Source organism: Ciconia boyciana, chromosome 1, assembly GCF_034638445.1.
Source record: "Ciconia boyciana chromosome 1, ASM3463844v1, whole genome shotgun sequence".
NCBI lineage: Eukaryota > Metazoa > Chordata > Aves > Ciconiiformes > Ciconiidae > Ciconia > Ciconia boyciana.
The window spans coordinates 31083631-31111572 of NC_132934.1; the positions used below are offsets into that span (position 1 = coordinate 31083631).

The 27942-nt window shown below is 44.2% G+C and overlaps 1 protein-coding gene across 11 annotated transcripts in view; it reads left to right on the forward strand.

The window, feature by feature from the left end:
- Window positions 1-24870: 24870 nt before the first annotated feature.
- The window catches only part of IMMP2L (inner mitochondrial membrane peptidase subunit 2), a 495130-nt gene continuing 492058 nt past the window's right edge, over window positions 24871-27942 (forward strand). For 10 of the 11 annotated variants that reach the window (XR_012042560.1, XM_072861874.1, XM_072861970.1 and 7 more), the window contains exon 1: window positions 25211-25264. The gene's annotated coding sequence lies outside the window, so the exon portion shown is untranslated. Of the gene's footprint in view, window positions 24951-25210; window positions 25265-27942 lie in introns of those variants that run through there. The other variant, XM_072861889.1, reaches the window with a different exon arrangement.

Here is a 27942-nt window from a genome sequence, read left to right on the forward strand (position 1 = left end):
TCAGAGTATTAATCAGATTTGAGAGGAAAACCCAACACAAACCTTCCCAGAAAGCTCCTGTTTACTAAATGGAAATAGCACCATGGACAAGCAGCTCCTGGACTCCATCCCAGGTGCTGTGAGAGCAGCACTGTGCCCTGGCATGAGGCAGGGTGATCCCAAAGTCCTTGATCTCAAACCTTTAAAGGGTAAAGATCAGCTCTAAATTGTGAATTTACTGCTTGTTTGAATGTAGATTAAAAATAGCTTCCCAATCCTAGAAAAGAGTCAACAGCACTCCAGAGAGAGGACTGTGTTTATGAATGAAGCCAAGCCTGCAAGCACCTCCAGTGTTTGCTGTAACACTCCCCTAAGTCTCTGAATGGGAAAGGCTAGCCGCTAAGAGACAGAGGTTCACACGTTCCTTAAGAGATGTATTTACGTTCTGCTCCTCTTCCCCCCATGCCTAAATTTGCCTGGCTGAAGGCACAAAGAATCATTTCACAGAAGCACAGAATGGCTGAGGTTGGAAGAACCCTCTGGAGGTCATCTGCTCCAACGCCCTGCTCAAGCAGGGCCACCTACAGCCACTTGCCCAGGACCATGTCCAGACAGCTTTTGAATATCTCCAAGGAGGGAGATTCCACAACCTCCCTGGGCAACCTGTGCCAGTGCTTGGTCACCCTCACAGTGAAAAAGTGTTTCCTGATGTTCAGAGAAAACCTCCTGTGTTTCAGTTTGTGCCCATTGCCTCTGGTCCTGTCACTGGGTACCACTGAAAAGAGCCTGGTTCTGTCCTCTCTGCACCCTCCTGTCAGGTATTTATATACATTGATGAGATCCCCGCCGGAGCCTTCTCTTGTCCAGGTGGAACAGTCCCAGCTCTCTCAGCCTTTCCTCATAGGAGAGATGTTCCTGTCTCTTCATCACCTTCATGGCCCTTCATTGAACTTTCTCCAGTATGTCCATGTTTCTCTTGTATTGATTTCTTCGTGAAGTGTCTCGTAATCACAAGATGGATTAGTCAGAAAAAGTGCCACCTTGGCAACAGTTTCCTTTTTCAGAGCAAATCCTATGGCGTACCTGTGCTGGCCATACCCGCTGATCTCCCTGGAGGCTATGTGGCTGGCAGGGGTGAGGGGAGAGGAGTTAGCAGGGAGAAGGAGCTAACACATGGGGAAAGCAGGACTTCCAGAGCCAGCTCAACCGACCTGGATTAAGCAGCTTCCTACACAGCTCTGGTGAAGCAGCAGGGATGCTTGGAGGAGCTCCACAACCTGGCCGCTTGCTGCTGGCCCCTCATGCCCATGCGCAAGGACAAAAAATGTGTGAGCTCCATCTTGCTGTGGAAAGTGTGCTTCTGCACGTGCCTCGGCTGCGGTGAGGTATGGACACAGATGTGCACCACAGCACGCTGCCCTCTCTTATTTGGTGTCCTTACTGCTGCAGCAGTGAGGTACTTGTGGTACGCTGAGTATCACAACTAGCTGTCATGGTATTGTACACAGTTGTCTTATCTACAATGAGCTGCAGCACTGTAAAGAACACAGAAACAGTTAAAATGTCAAATTGTAAAACAAAATTGCTATTTATCATTCTCACCAACCCTACATTTATTTCGTTTGAGAACTGGGAAACTTAGCAGATTTTGCAAATTCTCTTAGTGAGCTTTTTCTGGTTCAGTGCTATTTTTATTGAAGCCATCACCAGCCCATCTTGCAAGTGAAGCTTTCAGCAGTTGTGCTAGATGAAACCAGGCACAGCTTGAATGACAGGTCTTCAATACTGCAATGGCTCATTAGAGGGATTTGTATTCCACACTGGGCTGAAGGAAAGGGAGTGACCTGGGAGACTCCGAGCAGGCACTAAACCGCGGAAGCAGCAGCAGAAATGACGGCAGATGGCCGGGTCAGCTCGTTAACTGCATTTATCTAATTGAAGACTTGCCATATATTGTCAGGTAACAATAAAAAAAATCATCTGTCAGAAATTCCACCTGGTCATAATTGATCAACATTAATAAATCTGTTCCAGAACAGGCTGCCAAAATCTCAGCTATGATCGCGTAACTCAAACTAATTAGCAAATGACAATTGCTGAGATGAGTTGCTTTGGTTGGGTGCCGAAAGGAACCAAAGCCGTGGCTGCTGTTGGCAGAACAGAAAGCTATTTTGTTAAGGTTTGCTGGGCTGACAAAACATCTGGCTAGTTTGCTGGTTTTGTCTTTCTCTGACAATTTGTGTGTTGTGGAACACAGGGCTGTAACACTTTTTTCTAGAAACACTGATTACACATAAATGAATAAATACTGCAGTCAGATTAACCTGAATTTGCTCTGAAAACCAGAGGTGTATCCCTGATTTCTACCTTGGTCTCTAAAGAAAAAGGCAATAGATGGGAGTCTACTTCCCAAAATAAAAAAGAGACTTCATTTAAACCATATTATGAATTTATTGTTGACATAATATTGACAAATTTCAAACAATAAATTAACCTCAAATGGACTTATCCGTGTTGCATTTGAAGGAACATCATGCTCCCCCAGCAGGCTAGCTGTGCCTGGCTCCCCGTCTTTATTTTGAGGGGCCAGCTTAAAACTGGTGCTCTGAAATAGCCTGAGTGTTTGCAGTGAGGCAGGATCTCACGGGCAAGAAAGCATCGTGCCATGCTGTCCTTGTACAACATATTTAGCAGCACTAAAAGTAAATTAATTAATAATGACAGAGAATGACAGTTTTTTAATCTCACTGTTGAATCCTCAGTCTGTCTGCGGTGCAGTCGGCAGCACTTTGCAAAAGGTACTGCTACAGTTGGTTTTATTTTTATCTGGAGCAAACTGCTGTGGCTCCTTCTTGGGTCTTCTGTAGATGTCTTACTCTGTGCGCCCTGCCTGGAGAGCAACATATTGACAAGGTCATACAGCAGTCAAGGGAAGAATGAGTGACCTGCCTTACCCGCTTTGCCTGCATTTGAGTAAGTGCCTACTAAATGATGCTTCTGCACAGCATAGTCAGAATTGCTCAGTGCAAGCAAAAGGGCAGGCTCCCATCCTTAAGCATGCTTTCCAGTGGGAAATCATGGCATAGTAAAGCCAGAAAATAGGTGAATAAACAGATCTGACCAACTGAAATACTGACTCCACAGGGGAGGCTGGTCCTGGGTGATCAGGTTATTAAGTTGCATACATTGCTGTAGGAATTCTCGGCACCTGAAGAAAAAAGGGGGTAGGTAACATTCAGGCCAAAAAGATTTTGAGTTCTTCAAAAGGGATGTGTTTTTGCACAAACAGGTTGTGATGGGACACTAGTTTGTGAATTTTTCTAAATGTGTTTGGAATAAATAGCAGAGACTGGTGGTGGATAATGAAGATGTTAAGAGGAGGCGTCGAAGAACAGTTTACTATTATTTTAATGACATCATAAAATTATTTAAGCAACCACAGTTTTCCAGTGTTTGTATTCTCACTTTTTGGTTTGTCTCTTCAGACTAATGACTCTTTTAAATTTAGTGGTTTGTTAATAAGAGGTTTTTTTGTAGGATTATGCATTATGCAATTGGGAATAGCCACTCGTTTCTGTGCATAATTGGAATTCTTCATACAATTGGAACAAAAGTATTTAAGCTTCAAGACTGACTCACTAAAATATCTTTGCTTTAGGCAGATTGCAACCTACATAATTTTCTTGAAAGTTCCTTCCTCTAAGATAATTGTATCTAATAGGAGTATGAAAAATGTATATGAGATCTGGTACATACTCAGGGTGAAAGTGGAAGCTCTTTAAACCATTTACAATCAGATAGTTCAGAGGCAATCATCTTCAACAGACTAATCTTGAAATGCTCTGATGTGGTGGAGAATTGAAGCAATAAAATTGCAATTACTACGTAGTTGTATTTTATTTCTGTAACGTCTTTTGAAATCAAGTGATGCTACACATTAGAACTTCAAAAATCCTTTTTGATATACAGCATGCAATTAATAAAAATGCAAAATAAAAGAATTCACATTCTTTCTAAGCTGCCAGAAATAAATGATAACAATGATGTGGCATGTTACAATCTTCCCCTTTTTTTTTTTTTGTCTTTGGACAAAATCTGTCAAACATAAAACCTAAAGTAAATTGAGAAGTCTAAAAGTGCAGCCAGTGTACTAAATCTTCCAGATTCAATAACTACCAATGAAGTATTACATACAACATTGCTGGGAAAAAATGTTTTAAACCACTAAATGATTATCAAAGTAACTTTTTGAAAACAACCATTTGGATTACAGCATCATCCGGATGCTGTTCCACAGATTTCAGAGTACTTATTCCCAATTTGCAAGAGCCAAATAAATAATGAAAATAGTTTTCCCTTTACCTCTCCAGTCATAAATTCAGAAAACTGTTTGCCTTCCCATGCTGATTTCACACCAAACTACACAGAAAGGAATGAAACCCCCCCCCCAAACAAAACAACCACAAAACCCCCCGAAACCTCAAACCCATATACCTGAACCCTAAACAAAGAGAAAAACATTTTAGAATTACTACCTTTAATTTATATTTTGTCCTCACCCACAGAGAATTTGCCCTGGTAGAGCTGATGGGTTATGTCCTAGTAAGCCCCCTAACCAAAGCTGGGGTAGGGCTAAGTGCATATGATTCACAGTGCTCCCCAGAAAATACAGGAATTTTACCTGATATTTGAGCTTAGTTCATGCTATAATCTCTGTGCATCGTATGAAAGTGTGCTTTATAACTGATACAAAACAAGTGAATGTTCTTGCCTCACTTTTCAAACAAGATGTATAAAGAAGGTTTGCCATCATTATACTAACTGCACAAAATATTCATGATACTTTGACAAAACTGGACTAGTATTCGTGGAAGATATGTTATTTGTTGTTTTTCCAGGCTTTTGACTTGCTCAGTGTTTGCGAATTAGTTTAACTAAGTCACAATAGATGCCCTATTCTTTATTAAGAATAAATATTTTACTGTATGTTAAAAGCTTGAAGGTTCACATTTAATGTTTCAGAAGTTGTTTTTTCCCTTTGTTCTTAAATCCTAGGTCTCAGGCACCTGGGAAAAAAGTAAAATTATGAATTCTTAATGCAAAGTACCCCTTTCTTTTCAGGATAAATAGTTCATGCTATGGCTTAGTTACAAAACTGAAGTCAGTCACCCAGATCTGATTAAAACAAAAGGTTTAACAAGTACATTCAGTGGAGTTACTTTGGATTTACAGCAATGTAACTTGGAACAGAACAGAGTCTAACCTGGAGAGAGCTATTGAATTTAACTGAGTACATACAACACATAGAATGCAATACATTCAAAAGCATATAGGTATCCAACTGACAACTGGCAAATGCAGTCATCCAAAGTCCTCAAATATGAGATCCAAAAGGACAAGGCCTGGCCTCACACACTCTTCTTTGCTGATACTTAAAAGTCTGTATGAACATATATCTTTGCATTTAGCACTCTCTAGGTTTGCAAACAGCCATGACCGAGGCATGCCTATATCATAACTATGCTGAGTAGCTAAGCATTTAGCTCAGATGCAAGGCTGCAGTGCTCAACCTGATAGGAGTTCCCATGGCCTTCCTCCTAGAAAGGGAGACACCAACAAAATATAATCAGAAGAGGCAGCACCTCCTCTTTTACACCACAGTCCCACGGTTAAAGCATTCAGCCAGTATGTGGCTGATCCATACATAGTCTCCAGATAAATCTTTGACAACCATGGAGACCACCACGGAGACCACCACAAGGTGGTTGCAGCTGTGGAAAACATACCACAGCTTGGGGCAAACATGTAGTATATGGGTAGTCTCTCTTCCCAAATTTCATGTTAAATATGTAAAATTAATTATATTACTGTTAGTATGAATGTATTAAATGTTATATGTAATATACTTTAATTATGTTAAATATTAGTTGGCGAGTCTGGCACCCAGATTCCCAAATTAAACCCAGAAGAATGTCAAGCCCATCAGAACGAAGAGGTGATTTTGTCCTTTCTTGTTGCGTATCTTGTTCTGTCTCAGTACCTAGTTCTTGTACATGCGGTATGTTAGTTGCTCTCCATTGGAAAATACTCTGCAGCGCTCTGTCATCTACAGCTTCCCCAGCACACAGAAGTGCTCTCCTTAACAGGCTACCAGCCCCAGGTAATGCTCTCCTGGTAAAGCTCTCCCAGTTTAGGTGACATAATCAGCAATTTTCTGTATTGTCAAACACAGTGTGACTCCATTCATGCGTTTCTGTGCGGAGCAGGAAACCGTGATTACATGTCTGCCTAGCTAATTTTATTTTTCATTTAATAGTTGCCTGCTGAAGCAGAGTCAGAGAGCAGCTCTCACAACTTGTTTAGCTCCCTGCATAAACACTTTGGTGAACAAGACATTGCGTATATCACCAGCAGCAGCAAAGTACCACAACACACGACTGAGCTCTTTAGAAGAGCTAATGCAGATGCCTGTCCTCAGGGCCGGATTTGGGACAGCACTTGCGACTCTTTCACCTGACCACACTGGGGTTCACAAGCCTTAGCAACGGTGGAGCTCCAACCATACCTGTCCCTGCAGACTTCTTATTGACTAAGGAAACCAGGTAGCTTTGGCTGGCCACCCTGAGGACCAGCTGCCCCTGGGTGCCTCCCTCAGGGCAATGCATTCCTGGGGGTGGGAAGGAGAAGAAGAAAGGCAGAAACATAAAGGTTAGGTACTCATAGTTGGCATTAGAGCTAGCCCTAAGTATATAAACCCAGAGTATATTACAACAATTGTTTCCCTGCAAGGGATAGAAATACTCTTACAGACCAGTTTGCTGAAGAATTCACTTGGCCATAATTTAATGCATTTTCACACAATTTTCTAAGACGCTTATCAGCAAACATTATATTCAGATGAATATCTTTTGATCATGAAGTTCCAAATTATTTTTTGCTAAGCCTTAAAAGTTTCATTGTCTCCTGGATGTCCGAGAAGAGCTTTGAGGAAGAAAATGAGCCCTGTAAGCTCACCTGTGAACATACAAATACAAGCAAATTAAAAACATGACTGTTTTTAAGTAAATGCTATCATTGAGGTTCATTTTAATGAGAGACCCAAAAACCTGCAGTGTAATGCCTTCATTTGTCCAGGCAAAAGGATATATGCATATGTGTAACTGAAGTCTGGGAAAAGCTTTAGAATAATTTCCACTGATTTCCCTAATTCCTACCACTAAATTTCATATTTCTAGCTCCTGACAAGGTTGTTGTGAGGTTCAGCTTCAGTGGCTCATGCAGGAATGTAAAGATTAGAGCCTGAAAAATAAGTTGAGAAAATGTTTAAAAATGGTCAAGTATCCAATGAAAAACAGAGACCCTTTCTCAGTACTGACAGAAAAATCTTGTGTCGCATCTTAAGTGGCTTCAAAGCTGAGTGGCGTAGTAACAGATGGCTGCATTAGATTTGACTAGTTTATGTACCCTTGGAAACTACATACAGCGTGGATTACTGGTGAGTTTATGGAAGAATGCAGTTCAATATGCAGATGTGACCAGCAGCCAGAGAGTGAAAAGTGAGCCAAAGTCTTAACTCCATCATGTCTCCTTTGCCAGTTACTGTCCTCTAGCATGGGTAGGGCTGGCACAAAGGAGTTTGTTTACCTGTCCAGAGTACTCAATCCATGCAGAATGGATGGACTGAGGTGTGCTGGGTGGACACAAGTGGTCAGACAGATGAATGGCTAGGTAATTTACATTCAGAACTGTTACTATTTTTTTATATATATATAAAGATACTGAAGGAGCAGACAGCAAGAAGAGACCAAAACCCACTCAGCATAACTCTAACGGCTCAAAATTTCTTTCCAAAGAACATACGATGTGCCTCAGAGGTATGAGTTTAGCCTACAAAGTTGAGAATTGCCTCCTACAGAGTACCACAGGATAAATTTTACAGGAGCAGGTGATTCAGTGCCTAAACTGTATGCCAACCTGATCAGGTTTTGGAAACTACTCGTTTGTCTGAAGTCTGAAGTCCTTGAGGTCTAGCAGGCAATTTTAGAATACGCACTGAGCACTCTGAATGAAGTAGGAGCTGTACAAATTGCAGGAGTAGTCAACATTTTCTTTTCCATCTCAAACAGCAGTCAGTGTCTTCTCTTGTATATGGTGCCAGACAGCACTTATGCATCAGCCCTAGGAACTCCTGAGCTCCAGAAACTGAAACCAAGGTGAGCAGAGAACTGGGGTCAAGCTCTTCTGCTTCCCAGCAGACTTGTCTAACTCTATTCTGCTTGTATACTAAACGCTGCTATTTAAAAACAAGTAGCCATATTTATGTTGCAATAATCAAATGTAAGTATACAATTCACATAATGTTGATGCTGCTATAGAAATCCATTGTAGAGCCCTACCCTATCTCCATAGAAACTTAGACAATGTACCTTTGTCTAATAAGCAGAATGTGGCTGTCGAAAGCCGAAGTTTAACTGATGTATTACTAGTCTAGTTAGTAAACCATGAAGAACTCCTTGGATCTTGCCAAAAAGGTAAGAAACTAGGGGAAAGGTAATTCCAGCAGGGGGAGATCGTGACCACTGACTCATGGACCATCTACCCCAATTATACCACCAACTCAAATGATGAAGTTGAAGAACAACTAAGCGTGCATACTAATTTATATGCTGGGCAAAAAGATTTTAACCAATCATTTTGTTGTAGTAGTCACTTTAGCATTAGTAGCAAGGCTTGTTGAAGCCTGAGGCCACAAGAATTTTCACCTAGATCCACCAACCATGCACTGAACTTTTACTTGGCTACGTGAGGGAAGGCCCTGGAAACTGGTGCAAACCAGAAACATAAGGAGGCTTCAACCTTAGCAGAAGCTGTGATCTTGGAGATAAGAGAAGAATTGGCCCGCCTTGAGACAATGAAAGGGCGCAATGAAGAACAGAAAGACCCCAGACCCAAATACTATTATTGGTCCAAACTGTCTCCTGAGGGGACGGGAATTTAGATTGTAAGGATATAATTGCCAGGGATTTCTTTGTTCTGTGTCCCTCTCCGGAGGCACCCAGCTCGAGCTCTTTTCACCGCTATAGCAATCAATAAATTCATCTGGCATATGTCGTATCGGAGACTCTGCTTCGGGAAAACTAGGGTCAAGCCAGAGGGGAGAGGAAGCACCCGAGAGTGAGTGTGTGTGTGAGCGAGGAGTCACAAAGGGGCACCCATCAGCTCAGTGAAGCTGCCCGCTGCGAGGGACTCTGGTCCTAGCAGGTAAAGTCTCGGGTGGTGTGTGTGCGACTCCCTGAATGGTGTGTGAATGCTCAGGCAGCGGCTTCTCCTTTAACAATTTAAGAGAATAATATTGCACATATATTAGGAAGTTGAATATGTTAATGCTTTGTGTATAAATAACCATTAATTTGAAAGCTTGGTGTGCTGTCTTGAGACAGGCACCCACATCTGTGCAAATATGCAATAAAATACCTCTGCTCTGTGTGTGTATTGGCATTTTGCACACCGGCTAAATGAACCCCAATTTTTGGGACAACATTTAGATCTTTTGAGAATCCCAATCCTTTGGGGTATGTGTAAGTCATGCTCTGATAATTCACAACAGATTTAAAAGACTATGTTCGGTGCCTTGGTTTAGGTATGTGCAACCATAGCTGTATGCTTGCAGGAAAGCAGGATTTCTCAGAGAACTTGCAGGTCAAATGAGGAATTATCCACAAGGTTATACAACAGCTGAGCAGTAGTGTTTGGCCCATAACTCTGCATTTAAGTGTCTCAATTCTACATCTGATGCCTTAGTCCTTTATTGGCTCTAACTTCATGTGTTTGGAAGGGATTTTTCCCACGGGAGGTTTAGAAATGCAGCTCTAAAGAGTGCAGCTAGCTGTTCTTTGAAGATTTTGGATTCAGAAGGTGCTGATCTAATTTAAAAAACATTTTAACTCAGCCCAGGCTACACAATTAGAAGTAAAAATTGATTCAGCAAACAAGATGTGCTCAGAACATGGTGACCTGACAACCTGCAATAAGGCCCCCAAAATACATACTAAATAGAGGCAAACAGAGATGCCAATTGCTCTTAACAGTGACACCCACTGTTCCTCTGTAACATTGTGTCACGTACTTGTTTTAAATATATTAGTAAAGAATGTATTATGTTTTCTAAATTAACAGTAAATGAAAAATATAAATGAAGTTCTGCGTACCATTAGTAAAGAAAACCTTTTAAGAGTGATTTGATGCAGCCATTGCCAGTGCCAGGCTGCTGACTAGGAACTAATTATAACTGCCCCTCCAGCCTTGTGTTTGCTCGCAGGAAGGTTTTGATTAACCGGCATTGTGCTGTTGTGACTGTCCATGGCCGGCAATGCTGCCGCTCGCGCAGCAAACAACGATATCACATATGCTGCTGCTGACTGAGGTGGGGGGCGTGAATCAGAAACAAAAGAGAGAGAAACTGTTGCCATCCTCTTCAAAGTGCTGCACTCGGGGTACGTGTCCATTCAGTAATTGCATAGGAGTTCAGTCGCAGCAGGATTTTGTAATTACACAGCTTAATTGTTCCTGCCTATTATAAATGGCTCTTTGTTTCTGCCATTTGTCTTTCATATTCACCCACACTCTCTATTATATTTCTGCTTGCTTGTCCCCCGCTTGTCCCCTACCAATTCCTCCAGATTCCTATTTGCCATTTCAATACACTTCGCCATGCATGCCTTGGCTTAATTTCCTCATGCCTCTGCTGTTCAGTGTTTCTGTCTCAGTAGCTCTCAGCCTGCTCCCCTACTTCCATTTCAGCTCCCACTCTCTCATTTAAAACTGCTCATGCTGATTTTACTTAATGCAGTATAATTAAGGGTAGGGTTTTTCAGAGTGAAAAATGCCACTTTTCATAGACTGGGATGGAAAATCTGACAGGATGACATCAAATCTTGCGAACAGACTTTAAGATCCTGATGATGAGTCAAACAATGTCCATTCGCTTGGGGGTTTTGTGGGGTTTTGTGGTTGTTTTTTTGATTGGTATGGACCATTTTTGTGTTTGCTTGAGGACCACCCTGAAGGCCAGTATCACCTCCAAATTTGTTTAAAGAAAAAGGGAAAAAAGCTGCAGAGACAGAAGGCTAGCGCTGAGGGAAAGATTTCACTTTGGCTGCTTGGTATGCTTACTTGGCAAAATTGTATTTTGTAAGTATTTGTATACAAACAATGTAAATAATAAAGCTATCAATTTTTGATAGTGGCTGCCCCTCCACCACTTCTAGTGCATCCTTGAGGCCTTGGAGCACCTCCTGTGGCATCCTGACTGGCAGCTGCAAGGGAAAGGACAGAAACCTGGAAGTACACAGCTCCGTAAGGCACCTCCTTACTATGCAGTTGGCTGGATCAACCTGCAGGGTCCCCTGGATCTGCTTGAATCTGCTAATGCAGCCCCCGCATGTCTGTGCAACTTGACTTGAGCTGCCATGTTCTTCTCTTATCCTTGGATTATCATACATGGCATCAATCGTCATTAACTGTGGCACAAGCAATGTGCACGGTGCCTCATGTTTAACTACATGGTGGTCCTATGCCCAGTCCACTATAACAGCTAAGCTATAAGGCGCGTAACATAGGGTTCCACCTGATTCTCTCAGGAAGCCTACTCCTTCCTCTCTATACAGGTGTCATATATGAAGCATCCATCTTCACTAAGGCCTTCTTCTGAATCCAGCATCTTTATGAGGAAATCACTGCTTGGATGGCCCAGGATGTTCACAGATAAACTGGCAACTTGTCCTGCATTAAAAGAAAGGAAATTAAGGATGCCTGTGCCATCCATCCACTTGAGACGATGGCAGGCGCACTCCTGCTTTGCAGATGAGGTTTTTTCCAAGAAGATTTTGATAATGAAGCAACCTAATAAGAATTTTTCATGTTCATGTTTGCTGGTGGTGGCGGAGTGTGATATAAACTCCTTCATTTTCCAGGAGAAGAAAACAGAGGGGAAAAGGAGGACATTCAGGCTTTGGGCATTGAGGACACCACCAGTGAATGTGGCTCTGAAACTTCTGGCACGGCTGCATGCTTGTGGACTGCCTCTCAGCCCAAGCATATCATTACCACTGGCCAGCCTTTCCATGAAACACTGGGCTGCCTTTCCCCAAGGGCAGCTGCATCCCCAAATTCTGGCTGATGGAGGAGGAGGATTTGGACTTCCCAAATGATCTGCTCTATGTGTTGACACTGGAGCTATCAGAAAGAGCAGGTGCGTAGAGCTGGTACGTCTATTTTTTGGATCTTCTCAGTTTGGGTGGTGTCTGGGAGGGTCTTTCCAATGTATTTCCAGATGAGGTAACACAGATGGCTTTGACACACTTACTCCATAATGGAAATCAAGCATACTCCGTGTTTCCAACCTTACGTTAGTACCTTCGCCAAACTTAACAAGCTAACTAGAACAGCAGCAACATAATGTGGCCTTCAGCACCACACTAGCAACCTTAGACCTTGCAAACACACCAGATGCACCCAGCAACTGCCTGCCATGACCCTCCATCCAACCAGAGCACACAAGCTACATCAGCTTTGTCCCATGCTTTCCTCCCAGGACCATCTACACCAAAGAACAACAGCAGCTTGCTCAAGCCTGTCCCCTACTTCCATACCCCAAAACACAGGACTCACAACTCTTCCTGCCGTTTGATCTACTGTCCTTTGTGATTTACATGAGTCCTACTCCATAACAGCAAGGAGGTCAACCCTTTCAAGCCACAGTTATTCATGTTGCTCATCAAAACAGTTCAGGCTGACTAGTCACTGGACCTCACTTTCTCCCAGAATAGGCTTGACATGTACCGCGCAGGTATCAGCTCTTGCATGGTTTCCTATACAGATTCCTTAATTTAGAAGGGAATCTTCTCAGGTGAGTAACTTTGCTGGTCTGGTCTGTGGGAAGCATCTATAGCCATTTCCTCAGTCAAAGGCAGCTGCTCTGGCAGCAGTCAGTGAGGGTGGTGCAGTAAAAGACCTGTGCGTCAAGTGGCCAACAAGCAAGATTCTGCATAAGGAAGGTACACAGGGCTGCCTTTTGATTTAATTTTCTTCTTTCAAGTTATCATTTTACAGAAGGGTCTTTCTCAATCTGTGATAATGCATTTTACTGAGGGCAGAGGTCAGCAGCTCAAGTCTGAACTCCAGGCCAAGAATTTTAAGGCAATTAGACCTAGCAATTCTTCACCATGCGTAATTTTATGGTCATATGTTGTTGTTATAAATCTAGCCCAGATTATGGCCCCAAGTACTTTGCAGCTGTCCATGCTTCATGGAGGAGTTTTAGACACATGTAGTCTGAACAGACTCTGTGGGACTGCAAATGTCCATGCGAAGCAAAAAAGTCTGTGTGTCAGGAATGTGTGCTTGTTCTTAACCTGTGTTTGCACCAGTGAACAGAAGGTGCCTATCTGTAAATATTTTCTAGCTGGTGGCTCTGAAGACTTTAGCTTGCAAGATATATATTGCAGTACATAAATGTTCTCTAGAAAAATGTCATCAGGAGGTTCTTGGTCCTATTATTCCCTTTCCTATTAGCAGACCCTGAGAGGTTAAAGTACCACCTGCTTGTGTCACATCCCTAGATAGGAAGACATGGGCCAGTGACTCAGACTGGAAAAAAGACTGAGCAGAGATGGCAATGTACATGTCAGTGTGGACCCACAAGGCAGCTCATCTCTCTGAGTATGGGCCTTCTAGCAGGACAGGTATAGTTCAAACTGATGCATTTTGCCATCAGCATTTTAAGCTGATGGTAAAGAATATAGGTGCAAAGTGTGAGGGACTGTTTTCAGTGCGAGGAGAAAGGAGAAACTCCAGCCCTGGCTGCCTTGCACAGCTGAGCTCTCCTGTTGTTACGGCAACAGAGGGAGATGTCTGCTGTAAGAGGAAAGGGTTGAGAAATTTGTCTGAATGACTGAAGACAGGTGGGAGAGAGAAAGAAATGAAATTGGTTCCAGGAGAGATGTGGCAGCAGTCACTGACCTAGGAGGGAGGGAGGAGAATACAACTCTACCTACGTACATGCACATTGTGTCACATCCACCTCTTTCCTTGAGAAGACATGTTCCTGCAGCATAGAGCTAACAATGCAGCAATCCTCACCCTGGACCTGTCAATACTGTGTGGGGCAAAGAGAGTGCCTGCTTATCCCTGAGGTAAACATTAGCAGGCTGAAACAAAGTAAACGGATGCTCTGAAACCGTAGCTGGCACTCCCAGAGCTAGTGTGACCTCTCAGCAGGCATGAATCAGCCACAGTGATCAGCAAGACTCAGAGTGCTGATTACAACAGTCATTAATGCCCCCTCAGTAAATGCAGGGAAAGAACGTGTGCTCTGCCTACACCGCTGGGCATGCTGCGTCATCTTGACCAGAGTGATCTTTTTTGGCATAAACTAGCTAGTTCATGGTCTTACATGAATGTTACAGAAACTGCAGAAGCTGCCTTTTTTTAAGCAGCTATGCTGCACATCTGTATGAACCTGGAATGGCCACCTTCCAGGCAGCAGATCTGTACCTATGCCTTTCCATCACTAGTGCAGGTGCCAACTCCTGCCAGCAGCCCTGAAGTAGCTTACTAGCAGCTCCTCTCTCACCTGAAGGTTGACATGGATATTACTGATACGTACACCAAACTGCTGAGATTCAGCAGGCATATACTTGTTTAGAGATCCTCACTCAACTTGCCAGACTATGCCTGTATCTCTGTGGCTTGCGCAGGTCTGTGGCTGGTGCTAACAGGGGAAGGATAGCTTCTGAAAGGAGCCTAGTGTCTGATTCCCATCTGGCTGTTAGTGAAGCTCCCAAATCCCTCCTTTGCCTTGCCCGAGTCCCAGAGGATCAGTCTATCACATCATGCTGTAGCAGTGCTTCAGCATCTGCTGAAGGCTGTAGGCACACTCTCCTATGAAAGGCTACAAGGGGGCTCTTGGGTCTGAACATAACGAAGGCAGCGGGGCATGACGAGATCTAAGGGAGTCTTGTTGCAAGCTATCAAAGGGCATGGAGGCTAGGTTTCACCTGAGGATACTGCATCCTTATAGTGTGGACATGGGCAGTTGGGTGGTGCACCAGGAGCCTACCGTGTGGACAAAACCAGAGCACTCAATCCACAGTCCCCTCATCGGGGCTGCCAGTGGGACTATGGTGGGTTAAGCTTGGCTGGCTGCCAGACACCCACCAAGCTGCTCTCCCACTCCCTCTCCTCCAGCTATAGTGGCAGGGTAGATATAACCAGTGTGACTGGACATGGACATTTTTCTGAGAAAAATGTGACAGGAAGTTAACATTTGGGGAAATCACAACAGTAAAAATAATACAGACTTAAGTGTAAAATAAATGATAATACTTTCTGATGGGAGGCACCAGCACTACAGGTTAAGAAGGACTCACGGCACTCCTATTTCCTATCAGGTCAGCTGGCCTGTGGGACCAGTGACTAGACTCAGAAGTATCACCAGAACCCATTTCATGGTAGACAAAAACTGTGGGGGGCAACCTGGAGGCAATCTGGATGCAAAGTGTTGCAAACCATGTTGCTCTACTCACCTACAGAGAACAACTCCCAGTAGGAGAACTAGGACCAGTAAAAGCAAGGAATGTACATGCATAAGAAGATGGCCTTTTTAGGGTGCAAGCTATTTATTATGCTTGCTAGAAACAATGCTAAAATAAAGGTGGCTACAAACACTCAAGGGTAGGCACCTTTGATAAGGGTAGATACTCAAGGGTGGCCTTTGTGAGACCACAGTTTCTCAGGTGATGAAGCTGTCTTAAAATTTCTCTTTGCTGCCTGGTTGAAGGGTGGGTTGCCCCACACCATTATTATTCTCTCTGGTTGAAAGCAGATAGGTGGGGGAGGACTGAGTAATGAACAACAGAAAGTTCCTAAACTGTCTTGATGTTCAAAACCAGCACATTTTTAAACAAGCTAAGAGTGGTCAGATGTACTGTTACAGTTCAGATAAAAGCAGACACTTCCTTAACCTGGTTATTTGCGTTAGTGACAGGAGTGCTGCTTGTGTTCATGTTTTAACACTTTTTTTTTTTATTAAGACTTCCCTGGATAGTAATTTTTAATAGAATTTGAGGAATTGCAAATGGCTTCACAAATCACTTAATCTGATGAAACAAGCAAGGAATAATACAAAGGGTAAAAGAGCCTCAACATCCTGCTCTCATCAGAGTATTATGGGAAACATGTAAATAAAGAAAACAAATCAGTGCCCAGTTCACACTTCATCAACTGCCTAACAACTTGCAACCAGTTAATTACACACCTTTAAAATGCATGTACAGAAGAAATGATTCAGAAATAAGCTTCTATAATGAGAAAGGACAGCACAGAAATACCGACTCCACTGAGGTAAATTTAACTCTTTAAATTTCACAGTGCTGAAAGAATGTACTGTATGTAATAGCAAAGTAACTGTTGGCTGCTTTATGCTAAGCATTTAATAACCACTAAACTACAATGATCACTCTACATTTGTTTATTGCTAATAACCTTTGTAACCTTTACTCCTCACTTAAAAGGAAGATAAGGGTTTACACATTACACACAAGAATTGAATGCTGTTAGTTACTGTTTATTAAATATGCTGAAAACAATCAAGTGATAAGTAATATTACGCTGAGTTACTTTCACATTTCCAAATATTCAGGACCCCTGTAGCCCAGCAGCTCAGTAAATACAGTATTGCTATGGCTAGTAGCAGAACATGAGCTTCCTGCTGACTCTGCAAATCCTCAGGACTTGTGAGCTTTCCCGAGCTTGCTTTAGCATGCCTGCAACTCTGTTTTACCTGGTTTACCTGTAACAGCAATTTTCTAATGATCAAGTGGTAATTGTCTAATATGCTCTCCTCTCTCTGGTGACCAGCGACAGGACACAAGGAAACAGAATGAAGCTGCATGAGGAGAAGTTCAGATTGGACATTAGGAAAAGGTTCTTCACCGAGAGAGTGGTCAGTCACTGGAACAGGCTCCCCATGGAAGTGGTCACAGCACCAAGCCTGTCAAGAGTTCAAGGAGCGTCTGGACTTAGTCATATGATTTAGTTTTAGGTAGTCCTGCGAGGAGCAGGGAGTTGGACTCGATGATCCTTATGGGACCCTTTCAATTCAAGATATTCTATGATTCTATGATCCTATATTTTACTTTTATGTAATTTTGTATAATTGTATGATACAAACAGAATATGTGGTAATAAGTCATAATAAGCCGTTACTTGTTAGAAGGAAACGTTTATGCCCTTACCGTAATAATGCAATGCAGGGGATTACAGTCATGGTACGACATAAGTGGGGGGAGGCACAAGATGACACTGGAATCTTCAGGGCTGTAAACAAGTCAACAGCGGTCAGTTAAAAATACACAGACCTGGGAGTTGGGGAAATCCAGTTCTAGGGATAACAAAGAGAACAAAGAATTCCCACCACACTGAACCAAACCACCTTAGCACCCGTGGAGGCAACAGAAGAGTGAGCATAACACCAGAGACAGAGAGGTGGATGTTAGGAAGTTTGTATAAGAATTTTAACTGTATTATTATTGAGATTTTTTTTTCCTGCAATAGTACTGTTTTCTTTTTATGTAATTATTAGATCTGGATTGATAATTCTTTCATTAGGCTGTCAAGATTTTACCTACACTGACAACAGACTCTTGACTTTGCAAATCATGTTTGCTCCCTTTTTTCCTATGACAAGAATTTGAGGGTAATAACTGTTCCTTGAGGAAAGCCCACACATTCAGTTGACTGTTGTAAGTTATTTATATATTTTCTGCCCTTCAAAGATTATGCCAGTTTCACTGACCAATGATAGGATTTCAGGAATAATTTTCTTGTGTTTAAATTCTTCTCTTTTTCCCCGATGGAGAGGTCACTACAGTTTTATGCTCTGCTGCCTACCTCACCAACTGGAAGCAAAATCTACTTTATTCTGACCAGGTTGTGTCTCAGTATGTATGAGGCATAACATAAACAATACATGATGGTCAAAAGAGTATCAACACCAAGGAACAGAAATGTTTGTCCAAAGATCTTTGGTAACTTCCATACAGTGTCACAATCAACCCAACTAGGTTTGTTTTTTGGTTTTTTTTTTAACGTGTAAGTCAAGAGCACTGAACCACGGGTCAGTGCACAGGTACTAACATCAGTCAGGGAGTTTTGGCCTGTGTGCCTGCCAGTACTTGGTACCAGCCTTCAGCTGGGTCCCTGGGAGCCCTGGCACAGGCAAGGTGGGATGCTTCTCCTCCCACGGCAGCACCCTGTATGTGTCTACACTTGAGTGAGTCATCAAGATGCACTCAGTAGCAACTGAGGAGAAACAGCCTCTTCTAAAATGTTATTTCTCGGATTTCTTTGCAACATCCACCCGTGAATGAGATTAATCCTGCCCTAGAAGGGCCCTATGTCACCTCCTTGGCATATAGGAAATTTAGACAAATAGTTCATATACACATAGCTATGTTATATATATGTGGGTAGATAACTCCCACTGAATATAAACTTGCCTTTGAAAAAAAACCCACAAAAATCAGGGTGTAATCCTTTATCACAAGCTATTACTGGAGCCCAGGAGCTAGCAGGGGTTAGGTGCCTAGTCAGGTAATAAAATGGAGATGTGTAATACTGTAATAATACTGAAGATGCCATGATCACTTTTCTTCTAGTACAATAGCAGGTTTAAGATTTATTGCCCTCTTTTGTGCCACACCATTCATTGCTGCCCTTGGGCCACAGGTCCTTCAAGACACAGCTGGATGATATGAAGCGTTCATCTGCAATATCCATTTAAGCAATCAGGATTCTTGAACTTGTGCCTCCAGTGCTCATGCCCTTTTTCCACAGCACCTTTTCTGCACCCTCAGGCTGTCAGACCCAGCCCAATATTCTCCTCCAACACACACGTCTTCAGAATAGTACACTCAACACCGCTCAAACATTCATTCCTTTACTATATTGGGAGTGAAATCGATAGCCCAGCTCAAGTGCATCTACACCAATGCACACAGCATGGGCAACAAACAGGAGGAGCTGGAAGCCATTGTGCAGCAGGATAGCTATGACAGTTGCCATCACAGAAACATGGTGGGATGACTCTCATGACTGGAGTGCTGCAATAGATGGCTATAAGCTCTTCAGAAGGCATAGGCAAGGAAGGAGAGGTGGTGGGGTGGCTCTGTATGTTAGGGAGCGTTTCAATTGTGTAGAACTCAGCGATTATGACAATAAGATCAAGTGCTTATGGGTAAGGATGAGGGGGAAGGCCAACAAGGCAGATATCCTGCTGGGTCTCTGTTATAGACCACCCAACCAGGATGAAGAGACAGATGAAGCATTCTATATGCAGCTGGGAGAAGTCTCACAATCACTAGCCCTTGTTCTCGTGGGGGACTTCAACTTACCGGACGTCTGCTGGAAATACAACACAGCAGAGAGGAAACAGTCTAGGAGGTTCCACGAATGTGTGGAAGATAACTTCCTGACACAGCTGGTAAGTGAGCCTACCAGGGGAGGTGCCTCGCTTGACCTGCTGTTTACAGAGAAGGACTGGTGGGAGATGTGGTGGTTGGAGGCCATCTTGGGTTTAGCGACCATGATACGATAGAGTTCTTGATTCGTGGCGAAGTAAGGATGGCGGTGAGCAAAGCCACTACCACGGACTTCCGGAGGGCAGACTTTGACCAGCTCAGGACACTGGTTGAGAGAGTCCCTTGGGAGACAGTCCTGAAGGGCAAAGGAGTCCAAGAAGGCTGAGCATTCTTCAAGAAGGAAGTCTTAAAGGCGCAGGAGCAGGCTGTCCCCATGTGCTGTAAGACGAACCGGCGGGGAAGACAACGGGCCTGGCTGAACAGGGAGCTTTTGCTGGGACTCAGGAAAAAAAGGAGAGTTCACCACTTTTGGAAGAAGGGGCAGGCAACTCAAGAAGAGTACAGGGATCTCGTCAAGTCATGCAGAGAGAAAATTAGAAAAGCAAAAGCCCAGCTAGAACTCCATCTGGCCACTGTTGTAAGAGATAATAAAGAAAGTTTTTACAAATACATTAACAACAAAAAGAGAGCCAAGGAGAATCTCCCTCCTTTATTGGATGCAGGGGAGAACATTGCCACCAAGGATGAGGAAAAGGCTGAGGTACTTAATGCCTTCTTTGCCTCAGTCTTTACTAGTCAGACCAGTTATCCCCGGGGAATTCAGCCCCCTGAGCTGGAAGACAGGGATAGAGAGCAGAATAAACCCCCCATAATCCAGGAGGAAGCAGTTAATGACCTGCTCTGCCACCTGGACACTCACAAGTCTATGGGGATGGATGGGATCCACCCGAGAGTACTGAGGGAGCTGGTGGAGGAGCTTGCCAAGCCACTCTCCATCATTTATCAGCAGTCCTGGTTAACAGGGGAGGTCCCAGACCATTGGAGGCTTGCCAATGTGACACCCATCTTCAAGAAGGGCTGGGGAACTACAAGCCTGTCAGCCTGACCTTGATACCGGGGTGTCTCGTCCCACTCGGTGGGTTGCGAGAGGGGTGAATCTTTTTGATTCCCCGAGAGTTTGTGTACCGGCAAAGGCCGATCTCTGCTCGGCAGAGCCACGTGGTCGGCAGAGTCACGGCAATGACTCAGAAGAACAGTCTGACTAGCAATTTTATTAACTGGCGCATTTGACAAACGGACAAACTAACGAACTGGCAAGCTCAACGAACGGAGGCAATTTGGCAATGGAGCTATTTTCCGGGCAACCCGTCACAATTTATCCAAAACTTATATATAGTGGAAGAGTAGAGGAAGAGAGGAGTGAGAAAAGCAGAAGAGGAGGATAGAGAAAGGAAAAGTATCACCACCCTTTGATCCCACGATGAGAATGACAGGCGCGGTAACCCTCTGGTGATGGGTGCGCGCATGGTTCTCTGGGGGGCGTGTCTTTTATACTCTAGTCCCTGCCTCCGGTTACACCCCTTGAGGAACTGATATAGTTCTTGTTCTAGAAAGTTCTCAATCTTCTGCGCAGGTGCTGGGGGAGGAGGGGGTGGTCGCGAGGGTTCTCTCAGGTGGCCGCAAGCCCCTTCCTCAGATCAACTCTGTGTGATCTCTGGCCGTACATGGTAAGGTCTGTCGGAACCCAGAACCATGCATCCTCCGATGCACTCTCCACGTCCTGCTCTCACTCTCCCCCTTTCCGTGCTCATCAACCTGCTGTCACCATGCAAATTGCGCCTCGCCTCACCACAATGTTTGAGACATTAACTCTTTCAGTCTCTCACACAGGGAAAATTATGGAGCGGTTCATCTTCAGTGCACTCAATAGGCATGTGCAGGCCAACCAGGGGATCAGGCCCAGCCAGCATGGGTTCATGAAAGGCAGGTCCTGCTTGACCAACCTGATCTCCTTCTACAACCAGCTGACCCGCCTAGTGGATGAGGGAAAGGCTGTAGATGTTATCTACCTGGCCTTTAGTAAAGCCTTTGACCCTGTCTCCCACAGCATTCTCCTGGAGAAGCTGGCGGCTCATGGCTTAGGCTGGTGTACTCTTCGCTGGGTAAAGAACTGGCCGGATGGCGAGCCCGGAGATTTGTGACCAGAGTTAAATCCAGTTGGCAGTCAGTCACAAGCAGTGTTCCCCAGGGCTCAGTTTTGGGGCCAGTGTTGTTTAATAACTTTATCAATGATCTGGATGAGGGGATTGAGTGTGCCCTCAGTAAGTCTGCAGATGACACCAAGCTGTGTGGGCGTGTTGATCTGCTTGAGGGGAGGAAGGTTCTGCAGAGGGATCTGGACAGGCTGGATTGATGGGCTGGGGCCAATTGTATGAGGTTCAACAAGGCCAAGTGCCGGGTCCTGCACTTGGGTCACAACAAGCCCATGCAACGCTACAGGCTTGGGGAAGAGTGGCTGGAAAGCTGCCCAGCAGAGAAGGACCTGGGGGTGGTGGTTGACAGCTGGCTGAACATGAGCTGGCAGTGTGCCCAGGTGGCCAAGAAAGCCAACAGCATCCTGGCTTGTATCAAAAATAGTGTGGCCAGCAGGACTAGGGAAGTGATCATGCCCCTGTACTCAGTACTGGTGAGGCCGCACCTTGAATACTGTGTTCAGTTTTGGGCCCCTCACTGCAAGAAGGACATTGAGGTGCTGGAGCATGTCCAGAGAAGGGCAACGAAGCTGGTGAAGGGTCTGGAGAACAAGTCTTATGAGGAGCGGCTGAGGGAACGGGGGTTGTTTAGTCTGGAGAAGCAGAGGCTGAGGGGAGACCTTATCACTCTCTACAACTACCAGAAAGGAGGTTGTAGTGAGGTGGGGGTCGGTCTCTGCTCCCAAGTAACTAGTGATAGGACAAGTGGAAAGGGCCTCAAGTTGCACCAGGAGAGGTTTAGATTGGATATTAGGAAAAATTTCTTTACTGAAAGGGTGGTCAAGCATTGGAACAGGCTGCCCAGAGAGGTGGTGGAATCACCATCCCTGGAGGAGTTAAAAAAATGTGTAGATATGGCACTTTGGGACATGGTTTAGTAGGCATGGAGGTGTTGGGTTGACGGTTGGACTAGATGATCCTAGAGGTCTTTTCCAACCTTAATGATTCTATGATTCTGTGATTCTATATGGAGGAAGATAAACAGGCCTTAAATACCCTACAGATAGTTGTATCTGCACATGTATGGTACTTCATTTTAACACGAAGTGGGTCTTAGGTATCTCCTATAGATTTTCCATGCTCTTAAAATGCAAAATTAAATTATGCTAGGGGAAACTGAATTAAATGTTTTTAGCATAAAGCTTGCTGCAGTCTGCTGAGAGTCTTTTAAAGGGATACTGTGGTATGAAAGTTCCACAGATTGCCAAGAACGCTTTAATGGTACTCTCAGCTGAAAAGCAGTTGAAGAGGTGGGTGAAAAGGGCATGCTTTTTCTTTATTTCAGCCACTGATGCATCAAGGCATGGAAGCAGCAAAACATTTTCAGTAGCTGTTTGTTAGAGTTGAAAGCAAAATAAACGATTCTGTGCTTCTAGGTAGCAATGTAACCGCAGTAGGAATACTTATAAAAAAAGAAGAAAAATAAAATGATGTGAACATTGGTAATGCATCATTTGCAGCTTTGATAAATATTTTATCTACAAATAAATGAAGACTAAGAATGGTTATTTCCTGCTAGTTGTTTAGCACACGCATAATTTTAAAATGAAGAAAATTGCCAATAAGCCATCATTTGATCTTGAGAGGTTTACAGCAACAGTCTTTAATCAGAGAAGAATTTCAGCTCAAGAGTTTCCGAAGGAAATATTTCATATTGTCAGCTCTGAATGCATGGAAACATCGAGGCACATTCCCACAAGATGTTTCTTTAACGTTACAAATGAAAGTATAATATCGTGTTTTGCAGCAATATTTTTGAACACTTTGTGAAGATCTCCCAGTTAAAATTTTTACATTATGGGTGACGGAAATGAAGATGGTGGATACCAGCGGCCAAATACTATATTTATTCCTGCGCAATGCACTGAAAGGCTTATTGTAGAATCTTACAGTGAGCACACAGTTCAAATGTCTTAAAGAAATAATGCATTAAGTAAATGGTAATCAGCAACAAAAAGTTAGTAGGAATTATTTGATTGTAAAGGTAATGCTTATTTAAAAACACGTCAAGAGAAAACAAAATGAAATAGGTAACAATCACTGGTTTACACTAGGTAACAAATATGTTGACATCACATTGTTATTTCAGCAAACAAAATCACACTAAAGTTAATTCTACTTTTTTGTGAAAATGTTGTTTTAAGCGTTAAAAGCTGTAAGCATTGCTGAAAGGTTCAGATCTGACAAGAGGCTGGGCATGTTGTGTTTGGAATAGTGTGTAACAAGACATTTTACAGATTATGTATACATAATTTAAGAGCCTTGTACTAAAAAAAATGGTCTTAGAGTGTGTCTTCCAATTCAGTCCATTAATAAGTACTCTATGGTATTGTCTTCCAAGAAAGTTGATTCCTATCTAAAAAACCGTGGAAAGAATATTCTACCTCTGTTAAAAGATGTGGTCAGACTATAGACAACTATGCATTCATACTTTCATAGCTGAGCTTTGAAGTCAAGATAATGTCAATTATAAACATAAACAATTTTATATTTGAATTTAAAAATAACATTTTAATAATAAATTACAAATAACTGACTGCACAGAGTCAGACAGAGGGGTCATCTTAAACAGTTTCTGACAGTGGCCTGTCTAGTAGTAGTAGTATCTCCCAGGATCCACGTTAGGGACTCCCTGAGCCAGATGGAGTTTCTATGTTCATAACCGTTAATGGATTTCTCTGCCATGAACTTGCCCATCGACTCTTGAAGGTACATTGACTATCTGGAAAAACCTCCTGCTTCAGACTATACTGGTACCTGCACTTGTTATGGCAGCTGATAAAAACAGCCACACGCTCTTGACTGTGAAATTACAAACCCCAATGTATGTTTGCACTAGACAGGAAAAAGCAACGTCCATTCTTGCACATAGGATCGGAAGTACAATGCAGCCCATTCTGATGTGCAGCAGATGTGGCTGCCATCAGTCCAAACGAAATCTGGTATGCACTAGGAAAGTCATCAGTCAAACAAAAAAACCTGCGTATTTCTGGGTAGATTACAATATATGCAACTTACGCAATTGATTTATACTTAAATATTATGTAAAAACTCCAGTATTACACATTACTATTCAAACCAGTTTCTTTTTATCCGATTGCAAAAAACTGCCAGAACGGTAGAGTCCTTGTGTATTTGGATCTCCGTTGTCACTGAAGGAAATCATGGCTGCTGCAATCCAACGGCCTCGAGTTTCCCGGGACTCTTACACAAACTGCAAATACAGCGACTTATAAACGAAGACCAAACCAAGCACATTGTTTCTTGTGCAGGGCCTAGCCTGCTGCATGTCCGACACAAGGTAAGCCAGTCAGGCCATACGGACAGCAGAGCACCGCACCGAGCACGCCAGAGCTAAACGCTCGGTGCAAGCCCCTGTAGCCGAGTATCCCTCGCACCGCGCCGGGAGCCTCGCCGCACGGTCGCGGCCCAGCCGCCGCGCCAGGGCCGGTCCCGGGCCGCCGTTCCGGGGGAGCGCGGCGGCCCGGCCCAGCGGGGCCCGCAGCCTCCTGACGCCGCGCCCAGCCCCGCCGCAGCCGCTAGCCCACGTGACCGCGAGCGGCTCGCGCGCGGCGGACGCCCTGCCGGCCCGCCCCGCGCTGCAGGGAGGAAAGGGTAAGCGCGCAGGGGCGGCTGGCGGGCGGGCGGCGGGTGGAGCGACGGAAGCCGGGCGGGCTCAGAGCGCGGAGAGTCGGGGCGAGGAGCGCGTGGTGGGGAGCCCCAGTGGCGGGGGAGCGGGGAGAAGCCTGTGGCGGAGGAGGCGGCGGGGACGGGCGCGAGGAGAGGGGGCTGGGGGGGAACGCCTGCCGCGCGGCAGGCCCGGCCGCGAGCCCGCCCCCGCCCGAGCTCGTGCCAGGCGCTCGGTGCCGCCCCTCTGCCCCGCCCCTCCCTCCGCCCGCGCGAGCCGCCGGCTGCCGTTGGGCGGGGCGGGGCGGGTGGCGCCCCTTTGGGGACGGGCCCCGCTGGGGCGGGCGGGGCGCGGGGGGGCCGGGAGCCGCCGCGTGCGGGCGGGGGCGCGGCGCTGCTGGCGGGGAGGGAGAGGAGAGGAGAGGGGAGGGAGAGGGAGAGGCTGCCCGCCGCGAAGGGGCGGGGAGCCCGCCCCGGCACCCGCCTCTCCGCTGGCTGTAGAGCCGCTCCCGTCTCGGCCTCAGGAGCCGCCCGGTGGTTGCCGATACTCGCAGCGGGGCTCGCGGAAGTGTGTCGTAGTGACAAGAGCGCGGCGGCAGCGGGTGTCTGCGGGCGGCACCACGCGCGGCGGCCAGGCACGGCCCCACGGCCCCGCTGGGCGCTGTGCCCGCAGCCTGGCGGCTGCGCGGCAGCGACTGGCGGCAGCCACGGGCAGCCGGGTGTCCCTCACCCGCCCCTCAGGCTCTGCCATGCGGCTGTCTCGTGTGGAATCCTGCACGCGGTTCCGTGTCGGATTCCTCCCTTGTCCTTTCCTCCTTTAAATTACCGAGAGATTAGTTCGCGGTGGGGAGGGATTGGGTTAAAAAGAAGTGGCAAAGCTAATAGTGTGAAGCACTGTTCTCTATGTATTCTGACTTCCAGCGATGATAAAGGGGAGGAACTCGTGGCCAGTCTGCAGGGTAGAAGTGAAGCCATGTGAACAGCTTTTGCTTGTGTAGGAGGGAACAGAGGCTTGAACATGACTTCGTGGTTGTGCTCCCCGGTTCCCTTGCATTTTGTCTGCAACTGGGATTTCTGCTATGCACCGTTCTTGGTCCTGGACTGGATGCAATTCTTGTTTAGCATATTTTCCTGCTTTATTAAATTTCTACCAGATCTTATATTTGTCTTATGAGGACTACAGTTAATGGCAGTTCTCTAGTATCCTGATGGAGTGGCTTTCCTGTTCCCCTACATCCTGGACATATGAGAGATAAATTATTATTTTGGTTTATAATGATACAATTTACCTTAAAGTGGCAGCTTTTCCATGTCTGGTACTTGTCCTTCAATCTGTCTTAGTTTAATGCTTCTCTGTATAAAGGCCACAATGCTTGAAGCTGAAGAGATTCAGCCATTTCCTAGACGTGTCTCTTTGGTGTTCTTACCTTTTTTAAGGAAAATGAATTTTTTTGGAAGTCGATGAAAAGCTTAGATAGAAAAACTGCAGCTGAACACTGAGTAGACTCTAACCTCATAATATCTTTTAATTAGCCAGTATTCCATTGTGATTTTTTTTTAAAATCATATCATTGCTGTTCCGTTGAACTGGAATTAATTGAGTACATTGAGATTCCAAAAAAAGGAGGGAGGTGATCTAGGAAAGCTGCTTTACATCTCTCTAGATAACTTTCTTGCACCAGCACATCTTTATTTTCTTTTTCTTCTCAAAAAGCATATGTCACACATACTTGTTCATTGTTCACTTAGGAAGAAAATAACATTATTTGTCAACAGAATATGCTTGGAAGACAAAACCTCTCAGGGATTTTCAGGTTAAATGAAATAATTTCTCTAGAAGACTTTAGAATTAGACTTGCTTTTTCCAATATGCAGCTTTGTAACTGAATCCACATGCATTTTGTAAAAAATGTAACATTTTTAACTACTGTGATTAGGAGATTTCTAGGACTCTTTAATTTCTTTTACTTTTAAAATTACAGATTCTTCTGTGTAACTTGTATTTGGTTACTGAAACAAATTTGCTCCTGGAATTGATGGGAAATAACTATACACATGGTATGGTAGTGGGTGGTATCCAGATCCATGATAATAATATTTGAATCATGCTGAACAGTAATTTTAAGATTTAAATGGTTTCACAGTTGCAGTTGGCATTTTGTGTTGAGATCTTTGTAAGCTGACCCGTGTGCCACAGATTCCAACTACTCCTGGAATATCTGGATCCTGATGCTTTGCTTTTAGTTCAACACTACATTATCATTTTAAAACAATGACTCTATATTCCACATGATCTGCACTGCACAATTTGAAGACCTTCTGGACCAGTTAAATTTAGTTGCAGTTCTAATTAGTGGCCAAAACATATTTTTTTTTTCTATTAATTGATTAAATATTTTTGGAGGTTTCTCATCCTCATTGAAGTTTGGGCAAGAATAAATAAATCCTAGTTCCTATGCATTAGAATTCTTTCTGTTAAAAACAAATTTATTTTCACACTTGAGAATGAGTAATTGAAATTCTAGAACCAAGTTCAGCTGAAAAATATGTATTTTAATGTTCATATTTTGTAAATTATAAAGCTTGGACAAGCTGAAACCCAAAAGTTTTAGTTATAAATCTAAAACCAGTATCAGTCAGTGCAGAATGAACATTTGTAGTTTTAC